Here is a 19,741-nt window from a genome sequence, read left to right as displayed (position 1 = left end):
GTTTATATATATTTGGGGCGCACAGCAGAGCTCAGCCCTTGTGTCAGAGACAGTGGACCACGCTTGCCACTCCTGCTGTGCGTGCAGCCCTCTGAGCTGTCTTGCAGTGCTTAATGCCTCAACGCTACTTACTACAATCTCACGCTAGGAGGAACGTGAGTGACTGACTGGTGCGATCTGAGATTTGAGGATTGTTTAATTTTAGGAAGGATTTGCAGACATCATCAAGGAAGCCACCCAAAAGCTTCCCGTAAGAGCTTAGCCCTGAGATAACAGCAAGCCAGACCTTGCAAAAGATGGATGTAAGGCCATCTCGCTTCCCAGCATGATCTGGAGTTGGGCCAGTGCTTTAGAGGTGAAGCTTCATCTCAGAAGGCTTAAACTGCCACAGGGCCTGAACTGCCACCTCCCCAGCCTGTTTGTTTAAAGTAATTAATTTGAAAACCAATTAGGAAATTAAGTTATAAACCAGAAAGCTAATTAGGACATGGCAGAGCTGTCTCTTGACTGTGCTGTCAGCAGAGACAGGGATTTCAGGGCTCTTCCTCCTTTTTTAGATAGCGAGTAGTAACAAGCTCTGTTGTAAAGAAGCTTTTTCTCACGTTCACAGCTTTCCCCCGGCTCTGTTTTCCTCTGCTCCTGAACTGGCTCACGGCTCCCCCGCTCCCTGCCTCCATTCATCAGCCACTTCTGCAGTCCCACTCCGCTTCCACTTGCCTTTCGTCACTGTCACCCTCCCCTGCTTATGGACAAGCTGTGAAATTATATCTGGATGATGATTGTTGAAAAACCACTGGGGATCGCAGAAGGAGCAGTTCTGAGCAGAATCTAGAATGGCAAGAGATTTCCAGTAGCCAGCCCCAGAGATCACCGCTGCACTGCCCTTCGTGCAGCGATGAGGAGGGGACTCAGCTCACCCCTTATGAATTTAACTGCGAATTCGTACGGGCTCGTTGTTGTGCTCCACGTCACCCTCTGCACTGGCAGGAGAACATGCACGTTCACTGTGCCAGTCCATTTAGATGCTGCCAGAAATCTTTGAAACAAATACCTTCTTCCACTTCACTCAGCTATTGGAGCCAGAACTGTCTCGCACAGGTTTGCAGCAGCAGGGAATGCAGCCTGCAGCCTCTCTGTTATCCAGGCCAGCAGAGGTATAGGGCAATTCAGACAAAGCAAAGATACTGATAATGCAAAAGCTATATAAAAACAGATAGTGAAGGTGTTGGTAAAGAAGGAAAAACCTGTCACAGAGCGTCTAGGGAATGTAGAAATACCCAGGGCAGGGAGGGCCTGAGCCAATAGGTCAACACAAGCAGCCCTACGTCAACGCAGCCCCAGAGCTTCTGAAGCCGAGCCATCACTCCTAGACTGTCCTGGGTGTCCTTGCAAGTGGCATGGTTGATCCATAACCTGGAGAACCAAGAGTGGACTTTAACGAGGATAGCAAAAGCCCAAAGAAGTGTTAGGTTTCCATGATGTTGTTGTTAGTGGTTTTAAGGAAAACTATGCTCAAAAGCATTTGGAATGGAAGCTGTGAAGAGCCAAAGGGCTTGGTTTCAGTGATGCTGTCTGGTTTAACAAGCCCCTGGTCCTCGGGGCTCTGACAAGCTGTTCGTGGGGTCCTGAGCTCACAACATTTGTGCACCTGTAGTTTAGCAGCTGTTTCCAAGACCACCAGCAGCTGACGCAGGAAGGGTCCCCATCTCTGCTTTAGATGCTCGTATCAGAGCTAGGAGAGGCTCTCCCCTCTGTCTCTGCAGGCCAGGCACCTTGAATGCTGGGGAATGCTGACTCTGTTCCACAAGGATCCAGAATTCACCCTTCTCTTGGCAGCAGCAGTGCTGAAGCCACGCTGACTCCATTTTGGTGGCCAAAATTCTCTGTTCTTTTGGGAGCCTCCGCTAGATGCAAGAGATCTGATACTAGCACTGGCTCACACCAATAACGATATCTCACTTTGTGCCTTGCTAGCAATGCTTCCAGATCAAGCCACTCCAGCTTCTCCAGGCCTCTGGTCCACTCTGTGCGCCGGGAGCGGTACAGGGACTGGAGAAAACCAGGAAGAATCATCCGGAAGGCGTGAGGATGCATCTGAGGTCTGTCATGGGGCTTCAGGAGCGCTTGCTGAGCGAGAGGCAACCATCCTTCACGAGGTCTGCATCAGCTTGTCGCCTTGCAGTAGCCAGCGTGAGAGCATCTTCTAGGCACTGTGATCTGCACCTGCAACTTTCTGCTTTTTGCTGAGCCTGACATGGCTGGAAAGGAATGAGCCCCTTCTTCCTCCTGGGATCCTGGTGCTGTGTGTTGGGGAGCCAGGGTGGAGACACCCCCAGCCAGCAGCAGGCTTGCCTAAGGTGGGATGAGATTTTTGCCACAACACGGAGAAGTGACTTTTCTTTCTTTTTTGCAAAGGGTCATGTAGATGGAAAGTAGTTTTCCCTTGGGAAAAATGAAATTTGCTCCTGCGTGGGTAACCCTGGGAAGCCTTTCGATGGTTTCAGTCCCTTCGCGCTTCCACCTGCGGACCGCGTGGCCCGTAAGCAGCGTTTCCAAAAGTGACTGGAGATCTTTGGTGCTCAACTTGTGACCGCTCCCAGGAGCCCGTTCCCAGGAGAACTTGCTTCCGCTTCAGCACCCAAAAGTCATGACGCTCTTCACTTTGGAAATGCTGGCTTCTTGTTAAGTCTCATCCACTGGGAGACAGTAACTTTCTTCTGCTTTTTTTCACCGTTGTAATATTAGTCACATTGGAGTGGAACGGGAAAAGTGCCCTGAAGCAGTGACTCAGAATTATGCCACTGAATGCAATTTACTACAACGATCTCATAATTAGGTTACTTTGGAACAATCCCAGCAGTGGAGCCAAATATAATAGCGACTTTCTAATGAGCAGATAGATGGAAAAGGAATACAATGTTGCTCTCTTATTAGGGTCTGTGATTTAAGCATCAGATTAGATTTCAGGGGCAAAAGTCAGTTCCTACATCCTGCCACCCCACATAGCAGTCACATGCAGAACTGGGAAACTCTGAGAGCTGGAGGGACTCTGACGCTGAGCTCCTAACAGCAAGCGTTCATGGCAAAACCGACTGCCTTATTTGCTGAACATAATGTTTGGCTCAAATGCAGCCTGTTTTCTTGTTGCCAACCATTTATAAACCTGACTCAGGCTCACACATGCATTATCCAGAAGTAGATGGGGAAGAGAGTCCGAAGAGATTATGCATTTGTTATCTAGAAGTAGCCATGAGATACAATTACACATTTGTCTGCTTCTCAGTTGTTTGTAAACTGTTCACATCGGTTGACACTGTGTTTGTTTAGTCACCTGTGGTAGGAATCGCCTGGCAGAAGGTAGATGTCTGCATCTGAGTTAGGCATCCAGACCCCCTGTACTGCCAGCAAAGGCCTGTGAGGGGCTATCATTCACCTCTTCCAAAGCTAGACATCTAGAGTCCACTTTACCCAGCTTTCTTTTGAAGTGTCCAGTCCTCTGTCCTGGGCAACTAACTCAGATGTAGGTCTCCACTGTTAGAGGAATTGAAGTTTATGCCTTGTGTTCTGACAGTTTTTAAAAAGGAGATAGGAGTAACAAGTAACTTGCTTTCTGCACATTTCAAAGAATAAACTTTCCTGAAAATATGTGCCTCAGCTCTGTGACACTGTGGCTATTTTCCCAGGCATGCATTGCCTATCCCAATACATGCAAGTACATCCACAAATAACAGAGGAAAAAATGGAGAAGATGTTAGGAGGAAAAATATCAGGGAGGCAATTCTGAGGGGTGTTCTGCTTTCCTAGAGTTTAGTCGGGCCTAGTCTTGCAGGGGACATGTAGCTCAGTGTTTTCCCTGCTCTCCAGCTAGAGCGTGTGTGAATTTGCTGGGAGCACTTGGTGTGCAAAAGGTGTTTGAATTAATTACTGAGCCAGTGCAGGATAAGACTGATCTCACTGCACGAGCCAGGCTCCCAGCCTCAGTGGGACAAATGGACCTGAATGGGGCAAGCAAATGTCCTGGCTGCTGCATCTTTAAGGAACCATGGATAGACAGGGATGCCTTGCTCTGCTGATCACATGCTGGATTTATTGCTGTAAATATCTTCCTATTTACCTCCAATAAACTCTTTTACATATATGTTGTTTAGATTGCCTCCTTGCTCATTCAGTCCTTGCATGTTTCTTTATGGGTTTGGACTTCCCCGTCCTGAGAACCAGCACAGGGCTGTGGCTGCAAGCCACCCCAGAGGGACAACTGATGGTGTAAGAGGTGATTTGGTAGGTCTACAAGCATCTTTGCTGCTGAGTTAATAACACATTTGTTCTCTTGTCTTTTCTGCAGAGGAACATGTGACTGCAGTACTGGATCTTGTTTTGTTTGGTTTTCTTTTGTTTTTTGTAAGTATTCAAATTGTTCTGCGTCTCTGTTGGAGAAGGTCCTGCCAAAGAAATGCACCTTGCAGTGAGAGCTGGCGATGGCAAAGTGCTCTTGATCCACCAGTCTGTGGTGGTTTGCACCCACAGAGACCTGAGTCAGCCCAGAGTGAGCCATGTCCTGAGTCAGGACACTTGTAGAGAGATCACCTTCTAGTTGGTATTCGTAGAACTTACTGGCTTGGCCAAAGGGCCGGGCTAACATGGCTGCAGACAAGGGCAGTGAGTTCGTATCTGTCTGTTGATGTAACTTAAGTCCCCAGGAGGGCTTGGGTCTGATTCTGTGCTCTCTGGGAAGCCAGGCAGTGGGTCGAAGGCTCGACAGGCGTTCCAGCTGTGTTTGCATTGCCATGGAGCAGTACTGCAGCTGCTTTTCCTAGTCTGCCTCAGGTGAGTGTGGTTGTGAGGTCACAGCACCCTAGGAGTTTCTCCAAAAGATGCTCAGACACACACTTACCCCTTCATGAATGGGAGGTGGGTGACTCCCCAGTGAGGAAGGGCTGTGCCATGGGGATGGGTGCACGCTGGCCGTTACCATGGGTCTGCTGCCACCGAAGCTTCCCTTGCAATGGCTGGTGGGATTAGTTACTCTCAACCAGCAGCATTTAAAAGATCAGATCCCTGTTCCAGGAATGCCTTCTGCTTCCCCTAGTTCATGTTACACAAAAAGTGCCTCTGAACAGGAACCCCCGAGAAGATGCCCTGTGCTAGAAGCCCTTTAGCCAGCAACATTTTCTACACAGCACCAGCCACAGCCACTGCACTGAGCCATGATCTGTATTAGAAAAGAAAAGAAGAAGGGAAAAAAAAAAATGAATGAAGCACTTGCTGTAAACCCTGCCGCAGGCCCTCGCTCAAGGACATGATAGGCAGCACTTCTCATCAAGCACTGCAAATGCTATAAAAAGAAGTGGCTTAGATCAAGTTAGATAAAGTCCTGAAGCGGCAGGCTGTGTGGGCTGTAGGCTCTGCTCTAAATAGACTCCATGGGCTGTCGGATATATTCTAACACATTTTTCCTAGAAACTTCCCTTTGGTCTCAAAATGGTTCAAGAAGTGCTGGCACGCACAAGCCAGGCCAGTAAAGGCCCCAGATACCCCAGTGCTGGCTGGTTGCAGAAGCATTTAGGGAAGGTTTATAGATCAAGTTTTGACCAGAATAACCTTCCCACAGGGACCATTTCTATCTGGCTCCATAGAGTTCCTTGGGGTGGAGCATCAGTACTTCACCCTCTGGGCTTCCAGTCTCATCTGTGGATACTGTCCTGCCTTAGGAAGCAAAGATTTCAGACAAGTCCTCGGTTATATCCCCTGGCAGTGACTTTCACTAGGTCTTGACTTGGATCAGAAAAACACTGGAGTCAACATACTGGAGATCTTCCTCTGAATGTCTCAGACCCACAAAGACAAAACCTTTGTGGGTTTTGATTTGCCTGGGAAAAAAAACAGGGAGCTAGTTTCAGAAATTCACTTTTCTTGCCTTAGAGCATGGTGTACACTGTTTTTTTTCTTTCCTCTCCACCCACGCTATGTTGGTGTGAGTAAAGGTCACTCTTTCCCATCTGAATTTTATGATCCTTTTGAATCTGCAGCTTTTACTGAGTCAAACGGGCAAACAGCACCCCAAAGCTGCCGAATTTAAATGCTGCAGATCTTGGGCTGGGTGCTACCAGGAAAGGCAGAGAGCTGAATCCCCCCATCTGAGGTTAAATGCTGCCTTTGAGGTTACCGTTACTCACGTGCTTCTATTCGTGTCCGCGGTACCTGGTTGCCCTGACCGCTCCTGCCGTGCTCACCATGAGCAGCCCGGCAGCTGGGTCTGCCGGCCTGCCAAGCACCCCACTGGTTTTGGGGAGTGGTGCGAGCTCGGCCCTGCCGGGCTCTGCACCCCTCGACACATGCTGTAGGTGGCTGTACCCCGCTCCCTGGTGCCCTTTGGAGCCAAGTTACGTGCCACTTGTCAAAGCAGTTGCTTTGCCTGTGTTGTCAACTTGCAGGAGCCATGGTTCACTCCCAGGTGACTCCTAGGTGCCTCCCAGGCCCCCAGTACGAGCAATTCAGGAGGCTCCCGGTTTTGGTGGCCTTTTAGGAAAACAAGTTGTTCCCATAAATCGGCTTTTTTTTTTTTTTTTAACTGCGTGCAGTTCTCTGAACTGCTGCAGTTTCACCACTGAGTTCTCTTTTTCATTGCACAACTGGACGGTGGCAGATGCCTCTTCCTGTTCAGCATTTCTTCTCTCTGCAAGTTTGAACGAGCTCGGCTGCTGCTGCCTCTCTGCTGCTGGCCGTAGCTCCTTGCTGGAGCGTTGCTGGCTGACTCCCCGTGGATGAAGGGGGTAAGTCTCCCACGTGGCTGGTGCAACATTTTATTAATATGCTATTTTAACAATCAATGCCTACAGGAACCAATTTGTAAAGGCAAAACTCCCCATGATTGTAAAGCTGTGCAATACTATAGAGGTTTCATAGGGGCTAAAACAGGAGAGTTTTTTTAACATAAAGAGTGAGCAAAATTCCTATTGCAGAGATGCAGGTCGGATCCTAGTCTTGGTTCCTCTACTTCAAATCCAGACTAGTTTTAACTTCTACTGTTGTTTCTGAGATAAATGTATGGCTAATGGTTTGCATAATTCACTTTCAAGTTAAGAGAAAATTGCATCTTTTTCCACTTTGCCATGTTACGTTAAGGCTGATTTCAATTTTTTGAGTAATTCTTAGCTGTTTTCTTCTTATTGCTCAATTTTGCCTCTTGCTCAGAGTAGAAATTCTCTGTCTCCTTCATAAAGAAATTGTCATTTATATTAACACTAGCTTTCTACAGAGTGGGGTCAACCCATATCTCGAACCCAGATCCTCACTAGTGTAGGGAAGATGAAGGTGATGGTCTTGCAGATTCCCATCACCCTGATTGCTGAGCAGCTCACGTCACAGTTGTCCCGCTTTGGGAAGAGAAGAAAGAATCTGCTTGTCGCCAGCGTGACCTGAATCTGGTTTTTCTGGGGGGAGCAACTGGAAAGCTTTGTGGATAATGATGCCAGAAGGTAGCAGCAAATCCTTATAAAAAACCCTTAGTTTGGAAAGAGTCACATTTGGGGCAAAAGCAGTGAGAAGCAGGGGCAGATTGCTAAACAGACTGTTAATGGAAACGTGTATGCCCGCGATTTCAGTACACCTCTATGTATTAGAAGCCAATCTCTTTAGCTGACAGTTTAGCAAGTAATACCTAGCGCTCCCCTGTCCATGGCTCAGACTCCTGGTTTAGCTTAAGTAGGAGTTAAAAGCTAGAATGAGGAAATGGCACCTTGTGTTCAGCCAGTCTTGGGGAATCCCAAGTGCAGAGGAACTTTGGAGCTCTTCAAGCCACATTCCTTCACCAGCCACCACATTCAGTCGTTCCGGAGCAAGCAGAAAGGCGCATTTTAATTGCAAGTTTCTACAGCTGACAGAAGCCAGGAGAGAATGAAGGTGCCCATGTCTAAGAGCACTTCAGCTCTGAGCAAGTCCCAGGTAACTCCTCCAAGCCTGTTCTCTCCCATATAGTCAGTCCCAGCAGCAGTCCTGTCCCATCACTCAGATGTGGGTTTCAGAAAGGCAACCTGTGACCACCGCCGCTACAGGGCGCGAGCAGGCCAGCTAGTCAATGCTGGGGCCTGCTAGACAGGCTAATGGCAGTCTTCCTGGAAACGGCTCTTTGCCAAGAGCCGTTATCCCAAAGTGGCTGAGAGCAGTTTGGGGAGTTGCCCAGCTGCAGCATGGTTATATCCCAAATGCAGACAGAGCAGTGACTGGTATTAGAACCAGGGTGTAATCCAATTGCTTAAACTGGTAACTGGTTTCAGATCATCCAGATACAGCTGTAAGGCTCCAAATGGCCAGGTAAGTGCTTTATTAAGGATGCATTTGCCTAGCATTCAACCTGCTGGTGAGATGCCAACAGGCCCATATAACCTGTGCCCAAATAGGACAGAGTCTGGTGCCTGTCTGGCAGAGCTCAGCGCTGGCCATGACGGTCTCTCTCCTCCTTGTAGCTACCTACAAGGCACTGGCCAGCGCCGGTAGAAGGAGCAGGCAGCAGCCTGTTCCACAGCCCTCCCTCTAGGAAAGAGGCCCAGCTCATGCAGCAGAGATGCTCCCTTTGCCACACTGTGAATAAACAGCAGCACCTTGTACCCGATGGGGTGTTACGCTGTGCTTGGCAGGACACCTACTAAGAAGTCTGGACACGTCAGTTGAGCAAGGAGGACTGAGGGGCACGTGTGGGCTGCTCGGTCTGCAGAGCTGTGAAGTCTGACAGCGGACAGGGAGTATTTCAGGGAGCTGCTTGCTGATCAGGTTGTAACAAAACCTACCGAAGTCTCTGTAGTGTGATGATGCTGGGAGCATACAAGTGCTTTGAAATGCAAAGGCTTTTGGAGCCAAGCAGTAACAGCATCATTATTTCATCTTCTCACCTCGGGAGTTAGCAGTGGTGAACATTTAAGCTGCTCCTGTTGTTCCCTGTAGCCCTTTCTCTTTCTTTTGCAGCACAATTAGAGAAAGCCAAGCTGAGAATAGCAAGTTTGAGTCTGATTCCCACCGGGTTGTATTTGCCTGTGAAAAGCAAGATGTGGCCCCTTGCATTTGCCAGGTCTCATTCTCTGGTGGCTGGGATAATCAGTGGTTGTCTTTTGGCCGTAGATCTTCACGACCAGCAATCCCGTGTGAAAACTTACCTCTGCTGCTTGCACTGTTGTTGCCTCCAGTCAAGCTCAGCCTTGACTAGTACAAGGCAAGATGATGAGCCCTAGTAGTTTCACTGCTTTCTCTTTTCCATCTCATCCTTTGTAGGTCAGGTCTCAGCAGCGCAGAGATTTCTCCTAAGTCCTTAGAGCCACAGGCCTCCCTCAGCATCATGAACACCAGCATGGAAGGCATGCCCCAGGAGCTGCGCTTTGCCATCCCTGCCGTGGGGACCCTGCTCCTCCTGGGCTGTGTCCTTCTGAATGGCATGAGCTTCTGGGTATTCTGCTTCCGCATCACAAAGTGGGGTTCAGGCATGATCCTCCAGTTTAGCCTGGTCCTGGGAGATGTCCTGATCATCCCTGCTGCTCCATTCAGGATTGCCTATTTCAGCCTGGACAACCGGTGGCCGTTTGGGCAGTTTCTCTGCCAGCTAGCAGTGTTCCTGCATGGCATCCATAGGTAAAGCAGCATCTACTTCCTGATGCTTGTCTGCATTCACCGGTACTTTGTTGTTGTATGGTACAAGAACAAGTCCTTCTGGAAGAAGAGAGCTTTCTTAAGAAAGCTGTGCTTATTTGTGTGGCTTGTCACCTTTGTCCAGGGACTGCCTTTCTTCTTCCTCCTCAAGACTTTGCTTGTCAATGGCTTACCAAAAAACGCTTGAATATTCACCAGTCAGAGTTGGCCTCTGTTTACTTCTTCCACAGTATGGCTGTAAGTTTACTCTCTTTCCTCCTCCTCTTTGCCATTTCCTTGGCCTTTGGTGCTATTTTGGGAGCTGCCATTGCTAAAACGGCAAATAAAAGCTCCAGAGGCAAGAATATGAAGAAAAGGTCTTTACAGATGATAGTAGCGTCTTTGGTGATAGTAGCGGCTTTGGGCCTCTACACATCTGCAGAACTGTTGTCGGCGTAATTGTGAAGTACTGCGGCATGTCTTGCAAGTTCTTGCACCAAGTGGAAGTTTCCCACTACATCTGCTGAGTTTTCACTATGGCAAACCGCTGTCTGCATCCCCTGATCTATGTATTTGCTAACGAGAAGTTTAAGAAGACCTGTGCTTATTCCTTCCACAAATGCTGGAGCACAAGGCATGAAATTTCTGGGAGCCATTCGAGACCTTCCCAGGGCATCCATCAGGGTGGCTGTTTACTCTAAGAGCCAGATCCCAAGCTTCTTCCTTCTTTTGTACTGTCCACAGAGTCCCCGGAGCCGCTGGTGGCAATTCAGCCTGGCAGAATTGCAAGAGTTTCAGGATTTCTCTGTGTTCCCCCCAACGTTACTGAGAGGTCATTCCTGCAGGTAGGGACTCTGTGGTGCGTAAGGAAGCTCTGGCTACTTGCTTCTCCTAGTCATACCCCGTAAACTGGCAGCTACAAGGAGGAGATCAGGTAATTGGATCTCCCAGATTGGATTCTCCCACGCTACTGAAATGGTCAAACCCTGTTGGAGGCAAGGAGGAAATGGGGAGAATTTACACCTAAAGCCATAAATCAGGAGAAAGTCTTGTGAAAACGGCCATCCTGCAAAAGGAATTTCCTGCCCATGAACATTTTGCTGTGCATTTTCTTTCCCATCAGGAGTAGTGTCTGTGTGAGTGGTGAGCTGAGGAGTGTGCAGGACTCTGAACCCAGCACCCAGGCACAGGGAAAAATAACTCACTTCCAGATGCCTGGTTTCCTCCTTGGCAGCACAGAGGTCAGCAGCTCCCCAGTCCCTGGAGGAAATCGTGACCTGGATGCTGTTGGGATGGGGCCAAGCTCAGTCTCACCAGTCTGTTGGTTCTTTCCAGGTGAAAGTAAGAGGTGGCAAGCGGTGATCCATGGATGAGCTGTACAGGAAGGAGATGCATGGATAGGGGAAGCTGCCTGGGGAAGGGTGACAAGCCCCTGAAGCCTGGTTTTCAGGAAGCAGGCAATACCTTGTTTCATTTTAGAATAAAAACTTGGTCCCTGTAGAAAGTGGCCTGATCCAGCCCCGGCATCACCAGAGAAGGTGCTATAATCCTTGCTGATCCTGAGCTTGCCTTGCTGACTTGACTTTCTGGCTTGACCTTGGACCTTGTCTCATCATTGTGGACTTGTCTGGCAACCTGGACCCTGGCTGCCCCCAGCTGTGATCCCTGGACCTTCTCTGCTCTCCTTATTCGAGTCCTGTGGGACTGCACCGTTGGCGAGGAGGACACTACCCATCTTGCCTTGCTGCCACCCTCAGCTCCAGCTCCCCTTCTCCTGCGGAGCAGCCTGCTCTTGCTCTTGATGATTATGGCATCAATGTTGACCCAGGGGTTGTCTGAGGTTTTAAATCTTAAAGCGTGCCAGTCTCTATGGGGCAAAGGTAATATTTACTCTGTAGGATGCCCTGGGAAAACAGGATAGAAGGTGGGGCCAAGAGAGGTGGTGAAAAACTCCTTCCCCTCCCTGGTATTTCCAGGCTGATGCCAGCTGGGCCTGAGCTCTTGGGCTGCTTCTACTAACGGGAAGATTATCTGGAAAACGGTGCTGTACAAACCCTGCTGTGGAAGATGATGATGATGATTTTGTTATCAATGTTATAGTGCTCACTATCATGGTGTTATTGCAGGACTTGCAGTGAGTGAATCCAAGCTTAGGTGCTCTCTCTGCCCCTCACAGCTTTATCAGCCTGATAGGAACCCTGCATATAGTGTTGGAAAGGCCTGGGAAACAGGAGCATGCATGTGCCCTGCTCAGGAGATTGTTTCTTGTCCTCAGAAATTGGGCTGAAAGTGTGCAGGGAGCTCCCGCCACCCCACTGCTGGGTGGCAGCCTGGGGTGGAAAAGGCCTCTTGGAAGAGAACAGATGCAGAAATCTGGAGACTAAATGCAAATGGAGACTGGCACCTTTTTTTGTTTTGGCGTGTTACCCGGTTTGCATGAAGTTGAAGGTGAGCAGGCCCAGATGCCTGTCATCCGGCTGCTCTCATTCAATGGTTCATACGCCTTGCAGCAGGGAACTGTGTTTTGGCACCTTCTTCTCCTTCCAGCACCCTTTGGAGATAGGTGCCTGGGCCCCGAGGAGCCCGACACCCCAGGACAAACAACTTCTTTTCCCTGTGGCTCTGGCATGGTGGGAAGTGGTTGCTCTCTTCTCTGCCACTCCCTGATGGGGAGAGCAGAAGGAGCCCAGCAGGAGCAGAAGGAGCCCAGCAGGAGCAGAAGGAAGTGGAAGGGACTGAGCTAATGGGGACAAAAGCAGCGAGCTGGGAGCTGGACTGGCTGATACGGAGGGGAAAGAGCTGGCAGGCAGAAGTTCTTATGCTGGCCAGGATGGCTGGGAACTGGGTGCTGACGGGCAGCAGGATGAGAACAGGGATACTGGGCTGACATGGGAGGCAAAAGGATTGGATGGAGGAAGCAGATCCGACCTGGAGTACTGAGCTGATCTGAACTGGGCAGGAGGTAAACAGCAATTTGGAACAGCAAACAGCTGAAACAATCTTTTCCAAAAGCTTGGGAGAAGGGTTGACCCTTCCTGCTTTGCATATACTTTGCATTTTGTGGGTTTTTGCAATCCAAAGACCAGCAATACACTATAACGTTTAAAAAAAAAAAAACACCTTATAATTTTGTGGGGGAGAGATGCCCTTGTTACCCTGAGTTTCATGCTGGAGGACATGAGGAGGGCAGTGCTGGAGGCTCCAGTTCTGTGAGCTCCAAACTAGATATTCATAATGGAAAGTGAGGTGCAAAAATTATTTTAAAAAGAGTGAGTGGGCAGAGCTGTAATGACATTTCCTTTAGCATCATGTGCTCCAGCATTTCCCTGTGCCCTGGCTTGATTCATCTCTGCCTAAAACAGAACCAGCCAAGCAGAACTGGTGCTGAATAAATGACTCGGCACCTTTGAGCGAGTTTTCATGTCACCATAGGGTGTTATTGTGTTGCAAACTATGGCAAAGAAGGCAATGGAGCAAGTATTAGAGAGAGGAACCAGAGCGGCAGAGAAAGGAGATGCTCCTCCAGTTAACGCAACAGCTTGGAAACTCTAGGTTTATTTTTAGACTTTGCTTTAAACTTACTCCATGAGCATGAAAGAGGTTTCGTATTTCGCTTCTCCATCTCTGAAACAGGACTGATTGTCCTTCCTTTTTCAGTCTTGCCTCTTTCAACTGAAAATCTTCTGGGATAGTAACTGTCTTTTCCTACCTGTATGAACAAAGCTAGACACAAGGAGAACTTGATTTTTGTCTGAGTTCTCTGGAGCAAGCTATAATAACTGCTCTTAGTAGTACCATGGCCAGAACAAGGAGGTGGTTGCTGTCTCCAAGAGGGAACTGGGTTGCAGCTGGGATTGTCATAAATCTTTTGTTTCCTAGCACCCCACTCCAGCCCTGTGAGGGCCTTGGAGGACACCAGAGCAGGCTTGCTTGGGTACTTTGGCTGTTGGAGCCACCTCTGTGCCCACCCGCTCCCTTCTATAATCGGTCACTTGCTATCTGCCAACATAAACCAGCAAATGCTGCATTTACTCTTGAATTAGACACTGGTTAGACACTTGAATTAGAACAAAAATGTATTTACATTAGAAACTGGTATCAAGAGCAAGGCAGAAGTGGTTGAGAAACTCATGTTTTAACTTGGCTTGGCTCTAATACCTGCCCACTGGCCTCACAGGGGGATTGTTGTGAAGTTTAACTGAATTTGTGTCTTTAACATGCCTTGCAAGATCAGACAAAAAGGTATCGTTCCCTGCTGTTAGTAACATTGTTGTTGGATAAATCACATTGCAAAATTCAGGTAGCCTCCAAAGTCCTGCCCCACGTAGGCGCGTGGGTGGCGTTAAGCAGCAGTGGGGTTTTGGGCTCTTAGTTAGAGGCGGAAATATTTTTGTGTTATTGCTATGATACATAAAGAAGGGGACATTTGTATTTGTCCGTTGTCTGCTGACAACGTAAGTGATTAGTTGCCAGTTGCCAGTAACTCATTCAGTTGTGGGTATTTGCCAAAGTGTCAAACAATTTTGAAAGCTGAAGCCTGATGTTTCAAAACCTGGGTAAGCAAGTATCAGGGAGGAACTGAACCAGGATAGTCCCTTCTTATTCCACCAGGGAGCATAACTCTAATAATTTTGATGCTAAATCCTTTCCAGGTCAACATTTACCTTTCTATTCTTAACTAACTGATAATTATTAATTCAACTAGAACAATTGGCTTTATAAGCAATAGTTGTTCAGTCAAGGATAGATACAGCAAATGGTCAGGAACCAAAATGTGTCTGCAGTCTTCCAAGTGAATATCATATTTTACATTGAAAAAACAGAATCTACACCAAGTGCCACCACAAATACTATCACATATACTTCCTTTAAGCAGTTACTGATTATTATAGTAACTCTAACAAAATCATTACATCTCAGACACGTTTGATCTTAGGGAACTTTTGGCAGTCCCTCTTTGTGAACAGGAGACGTGGAGGTCCTGGTCCAGTTTTGATCCACCGGTTTTTATTTTACCTTTTGGTATTTAAGCTCACCAAATAGCACAGCAAAGATGGTGTATCAACTCTCTCCCCCCGCCCCAGGGAAAGGTCAGCCCAACTGCACATTAAACACAATGAGTAGAAAAGATGCTGGATTAAACCCATGGTGTAACGAGCTGTCAAGGGGTTTTCTTATGACGTCAGAGTCCTTCCAAACGTTTGTAGCACTTTCCTGTGTGAGAAAGGACTCCTCTGGGACAGCTGGCTAGTGACGTGTGGCTTGGGAATGCCCTTGGATTTGCCTCCCTGTGTCCTGTGCAGGGCTGAGGTCATTCAGGTATGTAATTTGTCTCAGCTTTGGTCTGCTGTGGGGCAACCCAGTGTACCAGAACCTGCCCGCCTTAATTTACTTGGGAGGAATGACAGTCACTTGCCCACATTTTTATTTGGTGACTTGCAAACGTGCTTCCTGTTTACGAGATGATAAAATATAACCACAGCCAGGATGAGCATGCCATGCCAAAGATCAACTCATTAGCCTTCTTATGGCATTAACTGGACACTACCTTGACTTTGTGCCTGCCATGAAAGTGTCCTTCCTCTTCCAACAGCTCAAAAATCAAGAGTTAGGGCTCCAAACCACTAAACTGGCTTTGAAATGATTGCAAGACTTGCAGACTCTGTGCTCTAGCAGCTAATTTTGGCAAACATCAAAGGGAGGTGAAGGTTGCATTTGGAGTTTATCTCTGTGCCCACAACAGCTAGAACTGGACTTAGAAAAAAATTGAAAATTGGTCACTGGGAGGTGAATCCAGAGGTTTGAAACATAAATGCGGTGTCCCGTGAGATCTCCAAGCTGGAGCTCTCTGTTGGCTTCTCCTGCTTCTGAGAAAGCCAGCCACAAAGCTGGCTTTGAAAACTCATCTCCTGGTGAAGAGCACCTTGAAAGCTCCCACAGATCTCCAGGGCTGATTATGATGGAGGCTCATGCAGAATAAATGTTTGCAAGAGGGATCTGAGTGAAGAGGAGGAAGCTTTTTAGTTGATGCCTGGCTGGGAAAGCAGGGCACGTAGATGGGACTACTGGGAAGGCGACCAGGACTGTGGTGCCTTATGAGTTGGACAGACAAGGCCACAACTGGATCTGGAAATTGTTTAGAAATCAATGAGAATTGTAACTCCTGCCCCCAAGGTGCCTTTGAATGTCCCAGATACCAGTTCCGGTAAAAAAATGCTCACTGAAACCTGCTGCGCAGGCCTCCTGTTTAGTGGCACGCTAAGCCAGACTGAGTATCAGCAGGGCTGCTTAGCTGGGGTTGATCCCACCAAAACCAACACAACAAGAGCCAGAATCCACTTCTGCTGGGACACGAATGCTCTCTCATTGCCTTACAGCTGCATTTCTTCCTAGAAGAAGACAACATTTATTTCTTCCCGTTATTAAACTGAGCTGAACCCTATGAACCCCTTGGGTGCCCCTGGCTGATGCAGCCTGGTGCAACCTTGGGCTGCAGCATGCGCCGGAGCTGGTGTGGGGAGCTCACTGCAAAACACCACTGCTGTGACAAGCAGTCCAAGCATTGGCCTCCCCGGGGCTTTGCTAGTCTGACACTGACGAACGGACCTCAGTGGGAGGGCAACCAGAGAGAGCCTTGCCCTTGGCTGCCTTGGATCGAGTTCCCATGGGACACGGAGGATGTCCCTGCCGCGCAGCGGTGGGACGGTGCCCACACAGCAGGCGGATGCCCTGGGGCACCCCGCTGGCTGGGGACCAGAGACGTGCTGCTTCTCGCCTGTGCCAAGGACAGCTGGAGGGCATCTGTTGCCCCAGTCCAGCACCGCAATCTAATCCCTGCTGCGGCACCGATACGGCTGAAAAAACCAGGCTGTGCCAGCAGGAAAGGAAAACAGAGGAACAATAGCAGCTCTGTTTGCACCTGGCGAGACTTATTTGCCTAACAAGAAAATAACAATGAAATGCATTTTTTTAACTGCACCAAGAAACCGAAGGAGAGCAAGGTCCAGGCGGGCGCTGAGCAGCTCCCGGGCCGTGACGCCGGCTCTGTTTGCGCTTGGACACAGTTCAGCTGCTCTGAGTCAGAGCACGGCGTGCTGCCCCTGGTGTCTCCCAGTGCCGGGAAACGCACCGGGGCGAGCGGCTGCGGGCAGCCCCACGCACGGCCCCGACACCTCGGACGGGGCCTGGCTTGGGCTTGACCCAGAAGGTGACGTGTAGTCATCCTGCCCCAGTGGTGGGAGGCAGCAGATGATGCTGCCAGGTCACCTTGAGCTCTCTTGCCAATTTATAGCTGTGCATCGGAGCAAATAAACCGGGTTAAAAGGAAGTACTAGAAAGTCAGGTTGTAAGTCACAGAATCACAGAATGGTTGAGGTTGGAAGGGACCTCTGGAGATCATCTAGTCCAACCCCCCTGCTCAAGCATGTTTCCCAGGCTCACATCCAGACGAGTTTTGAATATCTCCAGGGAAGGAGACTCCACAACCTCTCGACCTGCTGGCAACACTCTGCCTAATGCACCCCAGCATACCATTGGCCTTCTTGGCCACAAGGGCGCATTGCTGGCTCATACTCAACTTGTTGTCCACCAGCACTCCCAGGTCCTTCTCGGCAGAGCTACTTTCCAGCAGGTCAGCCCCCAGCCTGTACTGGTGCATGGGATTATTCCTCCCTAGGTGCAGGACCCTGCACTTGCCTTTGTTGAATTTCATGAGGTTCCTCTCTGCCCAGCTCTCTAGCCTGTCCAGCTCCCTCTGAATGTCAGCACAGTCTTCTGGTGTGTCAGCGGGCCGACATTTTCCCTAGTCTTCCTTTTGCTATTGATGTATTTGAAGAACCCCTTCTTCTTGTCCTTGACATCCCTTGCCAGATTTAATTCCAAATGGGCCTTAGCCTTCCTCGTCACTTTCCTGCAGACTCTGACAACGTCCCTATATTCCTCCCAAGGGGCCTGTCCCCTTTGCCACATTCTGTACACTTCCTTCTTCTGTTGGAGTTTTGCCAGGAGTTCCTTGCTCATTCATGCAGGTCTCCTGCCCGCTTTGCTGGATTTCTTACTCAGAAAGTAAGAAATGCACCGATCTTGAGCCTGGAGGAGGTGATACTTGAATATTAACCAGCTTTCTTGGACCCCTCTTCCTTCTAGGGCCCTACCCCATGAGATTCCCCTGAAGAGGCCAAAGTCAGCTCTCCTGAAGTCCAGCGTTGCAATCCTACTCATTGCCCTGCTCCCTCCTCGTAGGATCCTGAACTCCACCATCTCATGGTCACTGCAGCCAAGGCTGCCCCCAACCTTCACCTCTCCAACTAGACCTTCTTTGTTTGTTAGTACAAGGTCTAGCATTGCACCTCTCCTTGTTGGCGTCTCCACCACCTGGGTCAAGAAATTATCATCAATCCTCTGCAGGAACCTCCTCGACTGTTTGTGCCTAGCTGTGCTGTCTTCCCAGCAGATGTCAGGGTGCTTGAAGTCTCCCATGAGAACCAGGGCCTGTGATGGTGAGGCTACTTCCAGCTGTCTGTAGAAGGCCTCATCTATGGCTTCCTCCTGATCAGGTGGCCTGTAGTAGACCCCCACAACAGTGTCACCCATGTTAGCCTGCCCTTTAATCCTTACCCATAGGCTCTCCACTTGCTCTTCATCCACCCCGAGGCAGAGCTCCACACATTCTAGTTGCTCCCTCACATAAAGAGCAACTCCACCACCTCGCCTTCCTGGCCTGTCTTTCCTAAAAAGCACGTAGCCGTCCATGACAGCGTTCCAGTCATGTGAACTATCCCACCATGTCTCTGTCACTGCAAGGAGATCATGGCCCTGCGACCGCACACAGATCTCTAACTCTTCCTGTTTATTCCCCATGCTGCGTGCATTGCTATACAGGCATTCCAGAGAGCCAGTCAAGCACGCAGGCTTCCCAGGAGAGGTGCAAGAGGATCCTCCATAGCCATGTCCCATGCTGTCTCCCCTGGCTGTATGCACCCGCTGGAGGCATCCTGACTTGAGCGGTGTTTTACTGACTCCCCTGCCACTATACCACTCCCCTTCCCCCATCTTGCCTAGTTTAAAGCCCTCCTTACCAGGCTGGCCAATCTGTTGGCAAAGACACGCGTGCCCCGCTTGGTAAGGTGGATCCCGTCTCTCCCCATCAGCTGTTGATCTTCAAACAGGGTCCCATGGTCATAGAAACCAAAGCCCTGTTGCCAACACCAGCGGCGCAGCCAGCTGTTAACTTGGAAAACTCGTCTACTCCTCCTCCCATCCTTCCCCCTCACAGGCAAGATTGAGGAGAAAACGACCTGGGCTCCCAGACCCTTCACCACCATTCCCAGAGCTCTGAAGTCCCGTTTGATGGTTTCCAGTTTGCCTTTTGTGTTGTTAGCGCCCACATGGAAGAGCAGCAGAGGGTAGTAGTCCAATGCATGGACAAGCCTTGGCAGTCTTTCCACGACATTTCTTATTCGAGCCTCTGGCAGGCAGCAAACCTCTCTGGACAAGAGGTCAGGTCGGCAGATGTCCCCTGCAGTAGGGAGTCACCCACAACAGTCATTCGCCACTTCTTCTGGGGGTTCCTGCACGGCACAGGGTCTGCCAGGCCAGTTGCCTCCCTTGGAGCCATACCCAGCTCCTCCTCAGCTTGGAGGGCACTAAATTTGTTCTTCAAGGGTAACTCTTGAGGAGGAGCAAGAGCCTTTCTCCTTCTACGAGAGGTCACCAGCTTCCAGCCCTCTTCAACAGCGTTATGATGCACCTTTACACACGCTACAGAGCCCTCCGACAACTCCGCTGCAGTGGGGGGTGGGGACTCCTGGAGCTGAACAGTCTCCGGGAATACCCTGTCAATCTCCTGCTCATCTTCTGGGATGCTACGCAGCCTACTAACTTTCTCCCCTAACTCCTTTGTCTGGTGATACAACTGGTCAGCCACAGCACACCTCGCACAGGAGAGCTGACTGTCAGCCCAGGCCCCACGGAGAGGCCCCAGGCACTCCCTGCAGCCTGACCCCTGCAGAGCTGCATCTGCTGTCCGAGGGTCTGTCTGGGTTGAAGCCTCAGACACAGCCGATGCAGCACCTCCAGCAGCCACTGGGGAACGTGCTCTGCGGCATGTCACGACCATGCCCGGGGAAGG

At 49.6% G+C, this 19,741-nt stretch overlaps 1 pseudogene; it reads left to right on the top strand.

Annotated features, from left to right (window-relative positions):
- The first annotated feature begins 6,630 nt into the window (after positions 1-6,630).
- On the top strand, positions 6,631-18,494 carry LOC138061759 (P2Y purinoceptor 4-like; annotated as a pseudogene).
- The last annotated feature ends 1,247 nt before the right edge of the window (positions 18,495-19,741 follow it).

Source organism: Struthio camelus, chromosome 20 (genome assembly GCF_040807025.1).
Source record: "Struthio camelus isolate bStrCam1 chromosome 20, bStrCam1.hap1, whole genome shotgun sequence".
NCBI lineage: Eukaryota > Metazoa > Chordata > Aves > Struthioniformes > Struthionidae > Struthio > Struthio camelus.
Note: the sequence above shows the minus strand (reverse complement) of the source record. Positions and strands in the feature narration are given on the sequence as shown.